Raw genomic sequence first — 14,908 nt, 5'->3', positions numbered from 1 at the left:
CATCCTGATCTTGAGCATTATAATTTTGAACATTCTGATTTTGAGCATTCTGATTTTGCACATTCTAAGAATATGGCACAACCTCCACCCCGTGAGAGGACTCTAAGGGAAATGGCTGCACCTGATTTCACCTACGAAAGCTTATGCATCCAATACCCTGATGAGGATGTCCCATACGTTCTTAAAACTGGACTGATTCATTTGCTTCCAAAGTTTCATGGCCTTGCAGGTGAAGACCCGCACAAACATTTGAAGGAATTTCATATTGTCTGCTCCACCATGAAACCCCCAGATGTCCAAGAGGATCACATATTTCTGAAGGCTTTTCCTCATTCATTAGAGGGAGTGGCAAAGGACTGGCTGTATTACCTTGCTCCAAGGTCCATCACGAGCTGGGATGACCTTAAGAGAGTATTCTTAGAAAAAATTTTCCCTGCTTCCAGGACCACAGCCATCAGGAAGGATATCTCAGGTATTAGACAACTTAGTGGAGAGAGCCTGTATGAGTACTGGGAGCGATTTAAAAAACTATGCGCCAGTTGCCCTCACCATCAGATTTTAGAGCAGCTTCTTCTCCAATATTTTTATGAAGGACTCAGTAATATGGAGAGAAGTATGATAGATGCTGCCAGTGGTGGAGCCCTTAGAGACTTGACTCCTGCTGAAGCTAGAAATTTAATTGAGAAGATGGCTTCCAACTCTCAGCAGTTTAGCGCCATAAATGATGCCATAGTCATTAGAGGAGTGCATGAGGTAGCTACAAACTCAGCTGCATCATCTGAGACTAAGAAGCTTGAAGGCAAACTGGATGCATTAGTTAACTTGGTAACCCAGCTGGCCTTGAATCAGAAATCTGTACCTGTTGCAAGGGTTTATGGTTTGTGCTCCTCTGCTGACCACCATACAGACCTTTGCCCTTCCATGCAGCAACCTGGAGCGATTGAGTAGCCTGAAGCTTATGCTGCAAATATTTACAATAGACCTCCTCAACCTCAGCAGCAAAATCAACCACAGCAGAACAATTATGACCTCTCCAGCAACAGATATAACCCTAGATGGAGGAATCACCCTAACCTCAGATTGTCCAGCCCTCAGCAACAACAACAACAACCTGCTCCTTCCTTCCAAAATGTTGCTGGCCCAAGCAGACCATACATTCCTCCACCAATCCAACAACAGCAACAACCCCAGAAACAGCCAACAGTTGAGGCCCCTCCACAACCTTCCCTTGAAGAACTTGTGAGGCAAATGACTATGCAGAACATGCAGTTTCAGCAAGAGACCAGAGCCTCCATTCAGAGCTTAACCAATTAGATGGGACAATTGGCTACACAATTGAATCAACAACAGTCCCAGAATTTTGACAAGCTACCTTCTCAAGCTGTCCAAAATCCCAAAAATGTCAGTGCCATTTCATTGAGGTCAGGAAAGCAGTGTCAAGGACCTCAACTAGTAGCACCTTCCTCGTCTGCAAATGAACCTGCCAAACTTCACTCTACTCCAGGAAAAGGTGATGACAAAACTTTACCTAACAATTTCTGTGCAGGTGAATCTTCTTCCACAGGTAATTCTAATTTGCAGAAGCAGCACATTCCTCCTCTTCCATTCCCTCCAAGAGCAGTTTCCAACAAAAAAAATGGAAAAGGCGGAAAAAGAGATCTTGGAAACGTTTAGAAAAGTAGAGGTAAACATACCTCTGTTGGATGCAATAAAGCAAATTCCAAGATATGCCAAATTCTTGAAGGAGCTGTGCACTAATAAGCGGAAGCTTAAAGGAAGTGAACGGATTAGCATGGGCAGAAATGTCTCCGCATTGATTGGTAAATCTGTTCCTCAAATTCCTGAAAAATGCAAAGATCCAGGTACATTCAGCATACCTTGTATCATAGGGAATAGTAAGTTTGACAATGCCATGCTAGATTTAGGAGCTTCTGTTAGTGTTATGCCTCTGTCTATTTTTAATTCTCTATCTCTAGGCCCCTTGCAGTCAACTGATGTGGTAATTCATTTAGCTAATAGAAGTGTTGCCTACCCTGTTGGTTTCATAGAAGATGTCTTAGTTAGAGTTGGTGAACTGATTTTCCCTGTTGATTTTTATATTTTGAATATGGAAGATGGATTTTCTCAAGGATCAGTTCCCATCATTCTAGGTAGACCCTTTATGAAAACTGCTAGAACTAAGATAGATGTTTATGCAGGCACACTGTCCATGGAGTTTGGTGATATAACTGTTCATTTTAATATTCTGGATGCTATGAAATACTCATCTGAAGATCTTTCTGTATTTCGTGCTGAAATAATTGACCATGTTGTTGATGAATACATGACTGATCTTTATTCTAATCTGCATGCCTCTCACTCTTCATGCATTGAGTCTGAAATTGTACTTGATCATATGTCTGAATTTGATGCTGAGAGTGAATCTGAGAGTGATATTGATTGCATGCCTGGTGGTGGTGTTTTATCTCTTGAGATTGATTTTATAGAGTCAGATAAGACTAACCATGTTTCAGGAAGTACACATACCTCTGACTTTCTTTATGAGGTAAAGGCTGAGAAACCATCTCCTTCTACCACTGTCCAGCCGACCACACCAGAGTTGAAGCCTCTGCCATCAAATTTAAAATACGCTTACTTGGATGATAGCAAGAGTTTTCCAGTGATTATATCTGCCTCCCTCGCAGATGAGCAAGAGGAGAAGTTGTTGTCAATTCTCAAGAAGCATAAGAAGGCTATATGCTGGACCTTGGCGGGCATTCCTGGTATTAGCCCATCCACATGTATGCATCGAATAAATTTAGAGGATGGAGCTAAACCAGTAAGACAGCCACAGAGAAGACTCAACCCGGTGATTCTTGATGTAGTGAAGAAGGAGATAACCAAGCTTTTGCAAGCTGGGATCATTTATCCTATCTCCGACAGCCAATGGGTGAGTCCCGTCCAGGTAGTCCCGAAGAAGACCGGCCTCACAGTGATAAAAAATGAGAAGGAGGAGCTAATTCCTACTCGGGTGCAGAACAGTTGGAGAGTCTGCATTGACTATAGGAGGCTGAACCAGGTTACCAAAAAGGACCATTTTCCCCTGCCATTCATTGACCAGATGCTTGAACGCCTGGCAGGTAAATCCCACTACTGTTTCCTTGATGGTTTTTCTGGTTATATGCAAATTACTATTGCTCCTGAGGATCAGGAAAAGACCACATTCACCTGCCCCTTCGGCACTTTTGCCTATAGGAGGATGCCTTTCGGCCTGTGCAATGCCCCTGGTACCTTCCAGCGGTGCATGATTAGTATTTTCAGTGATTTTTTAGAAAATTGCATAGAGGTGTTTATGGATGATTTCACTGTATATGGATCCTCTTTTGATGGTTGTTTGAATAGTTTGGAAAAAGTTTTGAATAGATGCATTGAAACTAACCTTGTTCTAAATTTTGAAAAATGTCATTTTATGGTTGAGCAAGGTATAGTTTTAGGCCACATTATTTCCAATAAGGGTATTGAAGTAGATCCTGCAAAAATTTCTGTTATTTCACAATTGCCTTACCCCTCTTGTGTGCGAGAGGTGCGATCTTTTCTTGGTCATGCAGGATTCTACAGGCGCTTTATAAGGGATTTTAGCAAAATAGCCCTTCCATTGTCCAACTTGTTGCAAAAGGAGGTGGAGTTTGACTTTAATGACAGATGCAAAGAGGCTTTTGATTGCCTCAAAAGAGCGCTGACTACCACCCCCATCATCCAGGCACCCGATTGGACAGCCCCTTTTGAGCTTATGTGTGATGCATCAAATTATGCATTGGGGGCTGTCCTTGCTCAGAAAATTGATAAATTGCCCAGAGTGATATATTATGCTTCTAGGACTTTAGATGCTGCCCAAGCGAATTATACTACTACTGAGAAAGAGCTTCTAGCCATAGTTTTTGCTCTTGAAAAATTTCGATCTTATTTGCTTGGTACCCGCATTATTGTTTACACTGACCATGCAGCTCTAAAGTACTTGTTGAAGAAGGCTGATTCTAAGCCTAGGTTGATCCGATGGATGCTCTGGCTCCAAGAGTTTGACTTGGAGATCCGTGATAGGAGCGGAGCACAAAATCTAGTTGCTGATCATTTGAGTCGGATCGAACGTGTATCTGATGCAGATTCACCTATTCGGGATGATTTCCCGGATGATCATTTGTATATACTGTATAGTATTTCTGACTCTGTTTCTACTCCCTGGTTTGCTAACATTGTCAATTATTTAGTTGCTTCTGTTTTTCCTCCCTTAGCATCTAAGGCCCAAAAAGATAAAATTAAAAGTGATGCTAAGCATTTTATTTGGGATGACCCCTACTTGTGGAAATTGTGCAGTGATCAGGTCATTAGACGGTGCATTCCAGATCATGAGACTGACTCAGTCCTGCAGTTCTATCATTCTTCCGCACCGGGAGGTCATCTGGGTGTTCAAAGGACAGCTCGCAAAGTGCTTGATTGTGGTTTTTATTGGCCCACCATCTTTAAAGATGCGTGGAAGATCTGCAGCACTTGTGAGCAGTGTCAGAGAGCAGGAAATACACTTACATGGCGACAACAAATGCCTCAGCAACCTATGCTATTCTGTGAGGTGTTTGATGTATGGGGTATAGATTTCATGGGCCCTTTTCCTGTCTCTTTTGGTTATGTTTACATTCTCCTTGCAGTTGACTATGTTTCAAAATGGGTGGAAGCCAAACCCACTAGAACTAATGATGCTAAAGTTGTTGCAGATTTTGTCAGGTCTAATCTGTTCTGCAGGTTTGGAGTACCTAAAGCAATTGTTAGTGATCAAGGAACCCATTTTTGCAACAGAACAATGCATGCCCTGCTTAAAAAGTACGGGGTGGTACACAGGGTATCCACACCATACCACCCCCAGACCAATGGACAGGCAGAAATTTCTAACAGGGAAATCAAGAGAATTCTAGAGAAGATTGTGCAGCCAAGCAGGAAAGATTGGAGTACCAGGCTTAATGATGCTCTCTGGGCACATCGGACTGCCTACAAAGAACCCATAGGAATGTCTCCTTATCGGGTTGTCTTTGGAAAGGCATGTCATCTTCCAGTGGAAATTGAGCACAAAGCATACTGGGCAGTGAAGACTTGCAACTTCTCTATGGATCAAGCTGGCGAGAAAAGGAAGTTGCAACTGAGTGAGTTAGATGAAATCCGCCTATAAGCCTACGAGAATGCCAAGTTCTACAAAGAAAAGACCAAGAAGTTCCATGATAGCATGATAGTTAAAAAGGACTTCATGGTTGGGCAAAAAGTGTTATTGTATAATTCTAGGCTTGGACTCATGAGTGGTAAGTTGAGGTCTCAGTGGATTGGTCCTTTTGTTGTTACTAATGTTTTTCCTTATGGTACAGTTGAGATCAAAAGCAACTCCACAAACAAGAGCTTCAAGGTCAACGGACATTGACTTAAGCCATTCCTCACGAATCCTTCTTTAGTGGACGTAGTGGTGGAAGAGACTTCCTTACACTTGTCTGATTCTCTTTTGATGATTTAATTGTTTTTAATCTTTTAATTGTGCTACATTGAGGACAATGTGTTGTTTAAGTATGGGGGGAGTGTTCTTTGGTTTTGCTAGTTTTGTTGGTTTTGTTAATTTGTTAGTTGTGTTAATTTGTTAATGTTGTTAGTTTCGTCGGATTTTTAGTTTAATATTTTGGGTCAATTTTGTATGCATGTACGACTTTGCATGTTTTTCTTTGAATTATAGGATATGTTCAAGAAATGGGTAATTGTTTTGAAAATAAAAGTTCTTGACATTTTGTGACTTGAAATCCTTGATTCTCCTCTACATGTCATGATAGTTTTGAAAGCTCAATTTGAAAGTGATGAGTTTACCTTTGTGAGAATTTGAGCCATCCATCATCATAATCATTTGGTGTGTTTTGCCCCATTGATTGCTTGCACAATAGCCTTGGCTTGATTCTTGTTGATGCTTCCTAATTCACATGCATATTTGGAAATGATTGAGGCAATTTTGTTCTTATAAGCTTCTAGCCAAATGGACTTACCTTGAATTAATTCCTTTGATAGCCCTTCTGAGCCTTGTTTCCCTTTCCTTGTTTTGAAGCTCACTACAAGCCTTAAATGAAAAACCATGATATCACCATATCCTTAAGGAATTTTGGAGCTTTGGAATTGTTTTGGGAATAAGTGTGGGGGGTTTTTGTTTCATTGGATAACTTGTTTTGTTGGCTAGGCTTCATGATGTATTTTGGGCCATACTTGATGTACATTGTATATTGGTTAAATGTTGGACATGCTAAATGAAATGTTGTTTCTCAAAGGCTATAGAGTAAAAAAAAATCGAAAATGAAAAAGAAAAGCAATAAAGTTGAGTGAATAAGATCTTAAATGGCAAAAGAATGATGAGACTCTTGGTTCTACTCTTTATGTTTAAATTTTATCTTTACTTCTTTTTATTTTCTTATTTTTATTTTTTTTTCTTATTATGCACTTATTCCCCATTGCTCCTCTATTCCTTTGGGATTTAGCCAGGTAATCGATTACCAATATTGTGTAATCGATTACACAGTCTAAAATTTGAATTCAAATTTTAATAGCTGTTGTAAACCATTTTTGGCCACTGGTAATCGATTACATCCTCTGGTAATCGATTACCAGAGAGTAAATCTCTTGAAAAAGACTTTTTAACTTAAATTACTTGTCCAAACCTTTTGCTATTTCAATTAGGAATTCCCTTCCTAAAATACTAGTGATCATCTTGATGTTGTGTCTTGTATTCTTGAATCATTGTCTTGAATTAAACTTGAAAAGTGCATTTGCATCAAATCATCATGATCATCATCAAAACATCAAATTCATTTTCTTCTACAATATTTCTTTCTCTATTACAGAACATGTCTTCCTCATTTGTCAATTGGTTAGTGCACTACAATGGTCAAATAATCAAAACATATGAAGGGGATACATTTCAATGCCCCCACCCGATGTTCTTTCAAACAAAATGAGGCCTTACACTTGAATCCTTGAAAACAAAAATCCACCAAAGGCTCCGACTTCAACCACTGGACCAAGTATGCGATATTTCATTCTGATACTTACAAGTAGTGGGGTGCGAAATGCTTAAGTTTACAATAGTACAACTTGTTAACGACAAAGATGTCAGAGGTATGATTTTTTTTTTTTGTTTTCCAACATAAGATTCTTTCATGCATTGAATTGTATGCAAACATCCAGCTACATACACTTCCCACCACAAACCCTCAAACAGTATCTCATGAACTTCAATATTATCCTTATCCCATTATTCACATACATCTAATGCAATCCAAAACACTTTTTCTTTAACCCATGCACAACAAAATTTATATGAACCAAACACATCTTCTTTTACTCAACTTCTTTCTGCACCATTTTCCACCAATTTGTTAGACTCACAAACATTTGATGCTACTGAGGATCAACCTCAACCATACTTGCGTACTCCTGCAGTAAAGCCTACCTCATCAGCCCAACCAGATAAGCTTGAGCTTACAGCAAAGTCTGACTTACCTAACAAAGAACTTGGTCCCTTTAATGAGGATAAAGACAAAGTTCTACACAATCAACCCCAGGAAGATGATGAGGAATAAGTTGAGCTTGTTTCACCAATAACAATCATACCACCACACATGCATAATTTTGGAGAATCTAATTTTGAAGATTCTAAATACGTCCATAGCTTGGATCACAAAGAAGTCCAACATCTAATAGGGACTCTCTTTAAAGGGATGTGTTTTCTAACAAAACAAGAAGTACAACATGCTTTGCAGCAGTATCATGTGAGCAAAGGAGCTAACTACAAGATACAACTATCAAACTCGATAAAGCTAATTTTCATTTGTGATGATGATAGTTGTGCTTGGAGGTGCAGGGCATCATACATCCTTGCAAGTAAGCAGATGGAAATAAGAAAACTCAATGAACCCCATACATGTTCAAATCCATCAATCTCGCAAAATCAAGCAAAGTTGTCGTATCTGCTCATTAGTAAAAACATCCACATGTTGATTGAAAACGACCCATCAACTTCAGTGTCAGCCTTGATATCACACATCAAAAGCACTTAAGGATACAATACCACATACTGGAAAACATGGTTGGCAAAACAATAGGCCATTGAAAATATCTAGAAGGTTTCTTGAGTCTTTTTTTAGTTTTTTTACTCTACTCTAGAGCCATTCTAGGTTTCTCTTTGAGCCCTAGCTTGCTTTTGTGTGCTTTTCATTGCTTTAATTGTTGAATAATCCTTGAAAATTTGTCTTGTCAAAACTCTATTGGTTTAGCTTTCATTTAATTTTTTTGTCTTTGGTTATTGCTTGTCTCTTTGTTTCGTTGTTTATGAGTTGCCATATAGGGAATTAGAAAGGAGGATTGGTGCCATCCCTTGAAGAATTTGACTCAAGAAGCAAGGGGCCTTAAGAGCTATTGGACTAAGAAGCGCTCCAAATTTAGTGAATCACCAAAGAGAGCACAACCACCAGAATTGAGGACAGTTTTGTAATTTTGTAATTGGCAATTTACTTACCTTCATTACTTTCAAATTTTGTAACAAAAAGGCCTTTCATTGGAAGTGTGTTGGGAGCCTCCAATAGGTTACCAAACTTCCATATGTGTGTAATAATTTTAGGCAATTTTTCCCTTAGGATACTGAGTGTTTTGTTGGGAACCTTAAATGTGGTCATCCAAACACTCTTAGGATCTGCCTAGTTTACATTTCTTGCACTTTAATTTCTTGCACTTTAATTTCTTGCTTACTTTCATAGCTTATTTTCTTTACTAGTCACACCTAGTTTATCTTGTTATTACATAATACTTTCTTCTTGCTTATCACACTTATCCTGAGTTCTTTTGAACCCTAGCTTTTACCTTTTGCAAACCTCCAACAAGAAAGAACCACAACTTAAGAACCAACATGAGTCATCATTCATCTAGGGTTCATGGTGAGGGTACTAGTCATAAGGACCATCTATCTAGAATCTTAGATGAGTTGAGTTCCCTTAAGTTATGAAAAGAAAAACTTGAAAGAAAAGAAAAAGGAAAAGAGAGGGTAGAAATAAATCAAGATGAGAGGGAACAAATAAGGGAAGAAGAAAGAAGGAAAATACTAAAATAATTAAGAAAAGAAAAATATGCCTCTTATAGTAGTCATGACCCTTGCAAGAGCCTAAGCGAAGAACTTTATGACTATTATGAAGGAAGGCATAGGTCACACCTTAGAGCTCACTCCCATAGGAGAGAAAAGGAAAGAAAGCCTTAAGAGGCTAACATTAACCTCTTATACTTCCATGGGAAGGACAATGTAAAGGCTTACTTAGATTGGTAAGTAAGGGTAGAGCAACAACTTAAAAGGAAGTCTACTTCAAAATCTTATTGCCCTTACTCTTATCCAAAGAAAGACCAAGGTCAAGGCATCTTAGGGGCAGCACCTTCTAATCCCAAAGATATGATAAGTGGAAGACAATAGAAAAAGAAACCCCTTAAGGCTAGTATGCAAGAGAAGACTAGCTTTATAAAGTGCTTTAAATGTCTTGGAAGAGGACACATTACTTCTTAATGGTTAAGAATCTAGTGTAGAAATCTACCCCCAAGAAGAAGGACAACCTTTAATGGTTAAGGAGGAGTGTAAGGAGGTATGTGTCTCCTCCAAGAGGTTAGCTAAGAAGGAAAGTCATTTTGTAATAAGGACAAACATTAAAGAAACTTCCCCTCTTAGACAACCTCCACATCTTCTCCTTTGTAAAAAGACACTTGTTAGCACTGCCACACCTCTTGGGCTTGAGATTATTCCTCAACTAAAGAAGTTGTTGGATGATAGTTTGGTTCGTGAGAGCTTAAATCCTTATGCTTTGTTAGTGCCCAAAATAGGTACAATGAGGCACTAAATCCCTATGATAGGTTGTATGATGAATGTGTTGAGTGGTGCAACCCTCTTTTATAAAATCACCCATGCATCCAACATCTTCATGATTCACATACATAGGGACTCATTAGGTAGCATTGTTCTTATTTTTTGTTTCAATACAAACCTATGTGCTCATATGGGACACCTTAGGTTTGTCATACTTTTTGGTAGGAGTAATCAACATGAAAATATATAAAAAAAAGTATGTTTTATTGCATTACTTTCCTTAATTTTTTAAATGGTGATCAAGGGGTTCCCATGAACCCTAAGAGAATAAAGGTCATTCCTGAGTGGCCCACTCCACCAAGTATAAGGAAAATTTGGGGCTTCCATGACTTAACAAAATTTTACAAAAGGTTTGTCCCATATTTTTCTATACATGTAACACCACTCATTAAGTTGGTGAGGAACCATGTTCCCTCAAGGGAAGATGCATTATTGAATAAAAGAGGGAGAGAAGTCGTAGCAACGCTTACATTTGACCAAGTTTATATGCAAGTACTCAACAAGGTCATCAAAGACACACAGAGAAAGGCAAACACTCACATTGTTCTTAAGTTTGATCGATACGACACACAATTCTTGGTCCAGGAGACAATAAACCGAAGAAAGGTTCAACCTGGTGGAAATTTCACAATCAAGCTGGATGAAAGGTGTTCTGAATATGGAAAATCCCAAAAATTGTACATGCCTTGTTCTTATGTTATTGTTGCTTGTAAGCATGCTTACCATGAGTACAGGAACTACATAAATCTTGTGTATATGTTGGAAAGTGTCTCCAAGGTATACAGAGGATTGTTTGAAGAATTGTGTAATGAAGTGTATTGGCAACTGTGTCACAAGCCAATGATTTGCCCCAACCCAAACAAAAAAATAAATTCTAAGGGTTAACTATCTCCTCTCCACACCGAAATGGATATCTGAGAACTAAGTCAACTAAAGCAAAGTTTCATGTGTCGCATCCTAGGCCATTCTAAAAAAAATTATTCCCACCATGTAGGCTCAAGCTAACAACGTTAAGTTTTTGTCATATTCTTTGTATTTTAAAAATTTTGTTTTATTGTTTCAAATTTAAATATTTTCTAATTTCAAATTTTATTTGTTTCAAATTTTTTCATATTGTACCAAATTTAAATATTTTGTTCTATTGTTGGTAATTTTATATATTTTATAATTTAAATATATTAGTTCAATTCAAATTGTTGGCTACATATTTTTTTTAATTTCAAATATGTATTTTAATAATCAAATAAAATGAAAATATAAAGGAATAAAAACACTTTATATTTCTTCTTTTTTTCATTTTTGGTATCAACATATTCTATAGTTTTTATGTGAATAATCAAACTACACTACTCATGAAATCATGGTCAATCAATCAATTGGTGCACCAGACGAACTTTTAAACTAGGATATAGAAATAGAAAATATTTTAAAAAATAGATATATAGATATAGTACATGAAATGTATGTTAGGGCGAATTGTTGTCCAATCTTTTTATTTTAAAAATGTAGAAGTAATTGAATATTAAGTATATCTATTTTTGACTAAATGATTTTTAAATCAACTTTATTACATTTTAGTAAAATATTTTAAAATAAATCTATCTATTTAATAATTGGAATATGAATTAGAAAATAAAATATATGAAGGGATGTGTTCAACAAAATGTGTGTATGTGTTCCTAATAGTTTACCTATTATTTTATATCCTTAATTATTATTTTTAAAAAATAATCATAATTTATTTTATATTAATTATATATAAAAAGATTGTGGTGTGTGTGTTTTATTTGATATTTAATTAATTATATAAAATATTTTGTTAGCATAATATGCATATTATAACTTTTTTTATCTGTATTCATGTGATAAGTGTCATATTTTAGTTATTTTTAGGATTATAATGCTAGTACTTATCTTTTGATTTTAATAGTTTTCTTAGAAACTTTCCTTAAGTCTAGTTGTTTTATATATTGTAAAATTATAAGTGTTTTTATTTACAATATCGAAGATTAATCCTTGCCTTTCTTATGTTCTAATGATCATTTGTTGGAAAAAGACATAGAGCCAAGTTGAAGAGTGTCGAGGGTCACTATGAAGAGATGCAGTCATCTGTTACTAGCTTAGGCTAATCAGAGCTTGCATGGGCGAGCCTACATGCAGAATAGGGGAGTTTCAGGGTGAACTCACCTGGGTGAGTTTTACTACCACTACTTGGATCAAAAACTCGAACAGAAGATAAAACTAGGCAACAATAGAAAAAATAGAACTAGAGGCGAGAACAGGGCGAGAAAGAGAGAGAAGAGAGAAAAAAAAGCTAGAGCTGCAGAGATCGACATCGAATTGATCGTGGATCACATCCTTCAACATTGTTGATCTTGTGCTCCATACCATGAGCGGCTAGTTTCTTCGCAGGACTGGATGTAATATTCGTACCCTAATGTATCTATTTTGATATTTTATATATATGAATCTTTTCTACTCATTACTGGTGATTCCATTCTGTTCGTAATGCTTGATTCTATTTGATCACTAGTTTCATGAAATTGGATTTTAAGTTTGACTAGAAAGTACTCTTAGAATTTGAATTGAATGAATTCACTCTTTACATTACATTGCTAGGAATAGAGCATAACATTTTGATTGCAAATAGCACGAGATTATGATTATAATGCTAGAATATTTATTTCATATGCGATGAATCAATATTCAATAAATATTTTTAGGATTCTCAAATGCGAGAGATCAATTTAGGTTGATCTAACGTGTGCATCAAAGATGTTAGAAAATGATTCATATGTATTAATCTTATTTAGATATTGAAGAAATGAACGATGAAATTCAATCCTACGCTTCTCTTGAATTAATTAAATCCATTTTATTTTTTTCGTAATTTTACATATTTACAACATTTGTGTTATTTCCGCTATATACCATTATTTTGTTAAACCCATGAGATTTCAATTAAATTTGTGGTACATAACTATTGAATTGTTTACTTTTATCTGGAGAAACTGAGTAACTCAAGTCCCTATGGAGACGATCTTATTTATAAAATTTGTAACCTGCGATGACATTGATACACTTGTCAAAAGTCTAACAACATGTTACAACTTTAGTCACATTATTTTATACGGATGAATATAACAATGAAATTAATGTTTTTAATTAATAAATCTTGCACTTTTTCCTTAAAGAAAGTTGGTGAATGATGTTGCTTCAATTTTTTGCTTCAATTCTTGCACTTTTTTCCTTAAAGAAACTTGGTGAATGATGTTGCTTCAATCTTGCCTAAAAATGTCTATGATATTAAATTAAGGGAACCTAAAAGTAATAAAAAGACCAAGATAAAACAAACAAAAAAAAGAACTAATTAAATTTCATATATAATGAATAATTACACTTTTTTTTACGCATGAATAATTACACTTGAGAACCATTAAATTTGCCTAGAGTTTGTAAACATGTAGATAGTAAATGAATTTTCAAATGAAATTTATTTAAGACCAGATAATCAATAAAAAGAACAAAGACTAGAATGATCATCGATAAAGGGTACATTTTTTTGGTACTTATTCACACCAATAACAAATGCTACTACTATGGATGTTATCTACAACAACTCTAACATTAATCCATCTTCAAAAGGAAGTAATTGTTCTTTCATTAGCCTAAAGATGGCTAAGTTCGGGAGGCCGACTCCAAAGATTGAAGGCCTTGTGGCTGCTAGCGGACTAAGTCCTCTGATCGCATGTTCCCTAGATACGAGTGATCAAGGACTAGTGTCCGCTTTTATGGAATGTTGGCATAAAGAAACTAGTAGTTTCCATTTTCCCGTCGGAGAGGTGAAAATTACCTTGGATGACGTGGCATCGTTTCTACACTTGCCTGTCGTAGGAGCGTTCCACAGCTTTGAGCAACTTCATGTCGACGATGTTATTGAGATGTTGGTTGAATTACTCGAGGTCAGCATTGAAGAGGCGAAAGCTAAGACGTTTCAATGTCATGGCTCTTATGTTCGACTATCGTGGTTGCAAGACGTGTATCAGATGAAGATCGATGCATGTCACTGGATTGTAGCAGCGCGAGCGTATTTGTTGCATCTGCTTGGATGTACACTCTTTACTAACAAGAGTGCCACACATGAGCACGTGGTATTCTTGGATGCACTGCGTAACTTGATGCAGAGTGGGACTTACGCTTGGGGCACTACTGCACTTGTGCACATGTATGATAATTTAAATGAGGCATCGAAGAGCACAGCGAGACAGCTTGCAGGATATATCACTCTGTTACAAGTTAGTTAAGATGTTACGAAAAAAAATTCATTAGCATTGATTATTATATGTTGTTGCGCATTTTAATGAATATGTATGAAAAATATATTTATTGTTGGATCTACGAGCATTTTATGTCAGTTGGTTCCGCCCTAGCTGCCGAGGATTATGATGAGAGGAGACCGCACACATGCCAATGAACCTCTAGCAAGCAACTGCCCGTGTCGACATATCGCAAGCGTCTGGACAGACTGACCCCTGACATAGTGTGTTGGATTATGTATGGTGACCATCATTCATTCAAAGAATTTGAGATCATCACATTGTTTTCCGACCATCTCAGAAGGGGTCCCTTGACGGTAATTCACCGACCAGAGAGGGTTGTACCATAGTTTGGATACATCCAAACTATTCCGCCTCATCTTGTTGTGCCTTCTCTTTCTTTTGAAGAGATGGATGATAGATGGATGCAGTTCAGTGACTACATTGCACATGTAGGACAAATTTGTGTAGTGCCTAACCAGTGTTCGCCAGATTACATGGATTAGTTCTACATGAGTTTGCACCTATTCATCGCTCTGGCACAGCCAGGGGATCCTCCCAGAGTTCCACCGGTTACACAATATGACACATTTGTTGAACCAGATGTACATCAGGAATCAGTGGTGGCAGCGACACCTGATGAGGCAGA

General features: G+C 37.1%; 1 non-coding gene across 1 annotated transcript; it reads right to left on the bottom strand.

Annotated features, from left to right (window-relative positions):
• Positions 1 to 450: 450 nt before the first annotated feature.
• Positions 451 to 557, bottom strand: LOC113001340 (small nucleolar RNA R71). The gene has a single exon (XR_003266657.1). It is a non-coding gene; the product is annotated as a small nucleolar RNA R71 (small nucleolar RNA).
• Positions 558 to 14,908: the final 14,351 nt, after the last annotated feature.

The sequence above is a fragment of the Glycine max genome, chromosome 3 (assembly GCF_000004515.6).
Source record: "Glycine max cultivar Williams 82 chromosome 3, Glycine_max_v4.0, whole genome shotgun sequence".
NCBI classification, from domain to species: domain Eukaryota; kingdom Viridiplantae; phylum Streptophyta; class Magnoliopsida; order Fabales; family Fabaceae; genus Glycine; species Glycine max.
This window is presented reverse-complemented; position numbering and strand designations above follow the sequence as displayed.